The sequence below is a fragment of the Bufo bufo genome, chromosome 2, assembly GCF_905171765.1.
Source record: "Bufo bufo chromosome 2, aBufBuf1.1, whole genome shotgun sequence".
Taxonomy (NCBI): Eukaryota; Metazoa; Chordata; class Amphibia; order Anura; family Bufonidae; genus Bufo; species Bufo bufo.
In genome coordinates, this window is record NC_053390.1 from 244452924 (window position 1) to 244458832 (window position 5909).

The following is a 5909-nucleotide window of genomic DNA, read 5'->3' on the forward strand; positions in this document are numbered from 1 at the left end:
TCCACTCAGGGTCCTTTAAACGCTCACACTTGATGGTGGCGTGGGAGAAGGACATGAATCTGTCTATTTCTGAAACAGAATGGATGCAGGCCCTTAGGATGTTAAATAAATATTTGAGGTGTGTATCCCATGCAGAATCAGCTACCAAAACCATATTGCGGTGGTTCTACACGCCAGATAAACTGGCACTTATGTATGATTCAGTATCTGACCGGTGTTGGAGAGGTTGCGGAAGTAGAGGATCCCTGTTCCATATTTTATGGCAATGTCCATTGATTCAATTGTACTGGTCTCAATGTAGGGAACTACTGGTCAGAATAATGCCTTATGGGGTGACATGGACACCTCAACTGGTCCTGTTACTAATAGGAGTAAACAATCTTCCAGTCCATATGAGGGCCATAATCTGTATCTTTTGTGTGACAGCAAAATTATTATTGTTGCGAAGGTGGAAGACCCCAGACCTGCCAGACATCTCTGAATTGACAGTCGCACTTAATACTACCTATACATATGAAAGGATTATAGCTATGGGGGGAGGAGGATATGATAAGTTCCTTAAGAATTGGAAGTTATGGGCGTGCTCCCCACTTAGTATACAGATTTAATATCTAAATTTAGCATACATTCTAGAACCTCTGATACCATATCAAAGGATGATCTTACTCCTACCCTCATCTGAGAGCAGATGGATCCAACTCTGTGGACACTTTGCCACTTTGAATTTAAGACATAGGTAGCCACATATCCCAACATAATGATTTATGCTGTCAGCAGGCATCTCTATTACTTGTAATACACATTGTTTTCTTCATATAGAAGAATGTTCCTTTATGTTTATATGTTTTATTTTACTTTTTTTGCTAAAACACAATAAAAAACTATTGAAACAAAACCTCATCCCAACTGTGAAGTATGGTGGTGGGGGCATCATGGTTTGGGGCTGCTTTGCTGCGTCAGGGCCTGAACGGATTGCTATCATCGAAGGAAAAATTAATTCCCAAGTTTATCAAGACATTTTGCAGGAGAACTTAAGGCCATCTGTCCACCAGCTGAAGCTCAACAGAAGATGGGTGTTGCAACAGGACAACGACCCAAATCATAGAAGTAAATCAACAACAGAATGACTTAACCAGAAGAAAATACGCCTTCTGGAGTGGCCCAGTCAGAGTCCTGACCTCAACCCGATTGAGATGCTGTGGCATGACCTCAAGAAAGCAATTCACACCAGACATCCCAAGAATATTGCTGAACTGAGACAGTTCTGTAAAGAGGAATGTCAAGAATTACTCCTGACCGTTGTGCGCGTCTGATCTGCAACTACAGGAAACGTTTGGCTGAAGTTATTGCTGCCAAAGGAGGTTTAACCAGTTATTAAATCCAAGGGTTCACATACTTTTTCCACCTGCACTGTGAATGTTTGCATGGTGTGTTCAATAAAAACATGGTAACATTTAATTCTTTGTGTGTTATTAGTTTAAGCAGACTGTGATTGTCTATTGTTGTGACTTAGATGAAGATCAGATCACATTTTATGACCAATTTGTGCAGAAATAGTTTTGGGGAAGATGTCAGTATCTGTAATTGAGATTGGACACGTATCCTCTTTTCTTCTTTTAAGTAAACCTTCTGATTTTGTGAGTTCAAAAGAAGGCCCAGGAACATCTGACACTTTTTCGGCATAATCCTGGATTTTTTTAGGTTTATAAGCCATCCCAAATTTTCTACAAATTCTATCACCGTCTGAATCGCTGTTGTACAGTCTTGGAATGAATTTGCCTCTATTAGAAAATCATCCAGATAAGGAACAAATAGGATATCTTCCTTCCTAAGGCAACCAAGAGGACTAGTTTAAAGAGGACCTTTCACCGATCCTGACATTGTGAACGAAGTATCATGACATATACAGCGGCGCCCAGGGATCTCACTGCACTTACTATTATCCCTGGGCGCCGCTCCGTTCTCCCGTTATGTCCTCCGGTATGTTCGGGGACTTGGTTATAGTAGGCGGAGACTTGGTTATAGTAGGCGGGTTCTGCTGGGCATCTCCTTCTCCTAGGCTGTAGGGAGTAATAGAGTCGACTAGTGTACGCCAGTACTGCATAGGCCTGCATAGGCCTGTTAAATACATTATACAGCAATAGGGCAATTAGTCCATTTTGTGAAGGACATAATGCAGCTGCCTGTGTACATCAGAGCTGCCTAGGCTATCCAGTACCACAAGCATGCAATAGTGCAAGTACCCAATTTCTTGAAAGGAGTAATGAAGCAGCCTGGTGTACTTCATAACCGCTTAGACTTGCTAGCTTTTGCAGAAAGCAATAGTGCAAGTACTCCGCTTGTTGGAGTGGGTATGTGTCTGATTGGTGCCCACCAGAACTGTGTAGGCGCTTCAGATACAAAGTCAAGCGAAAGAAGAATTATTCTGCCCATGCAGGGAGTAATAGGACTGTGTGCTGCATATCATGAAAAGAGAAGATGTGTTATGTAGAAAATATGGTGACTGCACAATTAAGGGCTTATGCACACGAGAGGTCCACAATGGACGGGCACCATCCTTGTGCACACCGTTTTACTTGAATGGGTTCGTAATCCTCAAGATATGGAGTGGCACGGATCAGAAGATTTCGGTCCATGCCTTCACACCGCAAAGAAAACAGAAAGTCCTATTTTTTGTGGTGCAGACCATCTCCTGTGGATTGCGGATCCATTCAATCAATGGTTAAGCATCCGCAAACAAAGCGCACACGGATGGTGCCCATGCGTTGAGGACCACAAGCACGGGCATGATGAAACTGAGCTAAACGGATCCATCCTGGCACACAATGTAAGTCAGTGTGGACGTTTACACTGACACAATCGGGCACAATAGAAAACTGATCCGTCCTCCATTGACTTTCAATGGTGTTCAAGACGGATCCGTCTTGGCTATGTTAAAGATAATACAGATCCATTCTGAATGGATGCAGACGGATCCATGATGGATCCGCACAAAATACGAGTGTGAAAGTAGCCTAAGGCCTCATGCACAAGGCCGTTGTTTGGGTCCGCAGGATGCGGACCCATTCACTTCAATGGGGCTGCAAAAGATGCAGACAGCACTCCGTGTGCTGTTCGCATCCGTTGCTCCGTTCCGTGGCCCCGCAAAAAAATATAACATGTCCTCGCTTTGCGGACAAGAATAGGCATTTATATTGAAGGCTGTCAATGCCTTTCCGCAAACTGCGGAACACGCACGGACGCCATCCGTGTTTTACGGACTGCAAAACACACCACGGTCGTGTGCATGAGGCCTTAGCCAGTAGCAAACTAGTTTAGTTTTCTCATTAAGAGAAACAAAATAGGAGTATTGCAGGTTTGATACCTTTTAATGGCTAACAAAAATAGAAACAATGATGTTACATAGCGAGACATCACCAGTTCCTTCATCAGGCGTACTACAAGAATTTATGAAGGAACAGCAATATATATATACAGTACAGACCAAAAGTTTGGACACACCTTCTCATTCAAAGAGTTTTCTTTATTTTCATGACTATGAAGGCATCAAAACTATGAATTAACACATGTGGAATTATATACATAACAAACAAGTGTGAAACAACTGAAAATGTCATATTCTAGGTTCTTCAATGTAGCCACCTTTTGCTTTGATTACTGCTTTGCACACTCTTGGCATTCTCTTGATGAGCTTCAAGAGGTAGTCCCCTGAAATGGTCTTCCAACAGTCTTGAAGGAGTTCCCAGAGATGCTTAGCACTTGTTGGCCCTTTTGCCTTCACTCTGTGGTCCAGCTCACCCCAAACCATCTCGATTGGGTTCAGGTCCGGTGACTGTGGAGGCCAGGTCATCTGGCGCAGCACCCCATCACTCTCCTTCATGGTCAAATAGCCCTTACTTTCAAAGTTTTCCCAATTTTTCGGCTGACTGACTGACCTTAATTTCTTAAAGTAATGATGGCCACTCGTTTTTCTTTACTTAGCTGCTTTTTTCTTGCCATAATACCAATTCTAACAGTCTATTCAGTAGGACTATCAGCTATGTATCATCCACCTGACTTCTCCTCAACGCAACTGATGGTCCCAACCCCATTTATAAGGCAAGAAATGCCACTTATTAAACCTGACAGGGCACACCTGTGAAGTGAAAACCATTTCAGGGGACTACCTCTTGAAGCTCATCAAGAGAATGCCAAGAGTGTGCAAAGTAGTAATCAAAGCAAAAGGTGGCTACTTTGAAGAACCTAGAATATGACATATTTTCAGTTGTTTCACACTTGTTTGTTATGTATATAATTCCACATGTGTTAATTCATAGTTTTGATGCCTTTAGTGTGAATCTACAATTTTCATAGTCATGAAAATAAAGAAAACTCTTTGAATGAGAAGGTGTGTCCAAACTTTTGGTCTGTACTGTACAATAAGAACAGAGACATGGTGTAATGAATGGACATTTGAAAAACAACAGAATATCAAAGATCTTGAGAATTACTCCTTAATTATCTTTCAGATAAGGAATGTGAAAGTTTTATGGTCTCTAAATTGATGTTATCTTAGAGACCTGGTGCCCCCACTATGTCTATAGAAGACTCTTTAGATCTTATAGTGTGTCATAAATGCTGGGGACAAATTCAATCCAGTACTCAAAGTGTCAAGCAGTGTTATAAATTTGTATTCCCAAATTCTTCTGGCTCTTTGAGATTTGAAATTACATTTTAATATGAGAACTTTCATGTTTTTTATTGTAATTTACATAGTTTATAGCAGGCATGGCCAACCTGCGGCTCTCCAGCTGTTTTAAAACTACAACTCCCACCATGCCCTGCTGTAGGCTAATAGCTGTAGACTGTCCGGGCATGATGGGAGTTGTAGTTTTGCAACAGCTGGAGAGCCTCAGGTTGGCCATCCCTGGTTTATAGTAACATAGTTCATAAGGCTGAAAAAGTCAACTGTCCATCTAGTTCAGCCTGTTATCCTACAAATTGATCCAGAGAAAGGCAAAAAAAAACTTGAGGTAGCAGCCAATTTTCCTCACTTTAGGGGAGAAAAATTCCTTCCCAGCTCCAATCAGAATAACTGCCTGGAACAACAACCCACAATTACTTACCCACATACAGACATTTTCTCCCAGTTCAAGCATTCTCATTTTATATACTAACCTTTTATGTGGTATCGTGTAAAATGCTTTGGAGAAGTCCAGATATACGACATCCATTGATTCACCACTGTCAATTGATTGGTTATATCTGATGGCCTGACTATAGATGATAGACTTTTTAATATGTTTAGGGTATAAGCTGTCCCATTTGAGGTATGTAGGCCGATCAATAGGTTTTTGATACAGTGAAGTTTGTATTGAGCCATTTTGATGTTTTAAGAGGTGTCCAGAAAGTACCGTAGATTTCTGCATGTGAATAGTTGAGGGTCAGGTTTATGATGGGATAGAATTTGTTAAATCGTTCATGAAATTTTATTAGTTCATGTTCAGAGTCAGTTCAGATTATTAGGATGTCATCAAAAGAGAAATAGTTGTGGGTAAGGATGAATTTGGTGAGTTGAAGTACAGATTCTGAGACAATCCCATTAGCTTCCAGGTATACTCAGCAAGCAGTTAAACCATCATCGTGTGGAATATTCGAATACAAGGATTCCACAACCATGGTGGTCAAAAATGTGCCTTTAGGGAGGGGACCTATGGTTGACAGTTTTTTCAATAAATCAGTGGTGTCCTGTAGATAACTTGTGTTTCTCCCTAATGGTTTAAGGATGCCCTCTATCCAACCTAAGATTTTTTCAGTGAGGATTCCCACACCTGAAATGATTGGCCTCTCTGGATTACCTGGTTTATGTAATTTGGCAAGCATGTAGAATACTCCAACCCTGGGATTATTAGGTACCAAGTCTAAAAGTT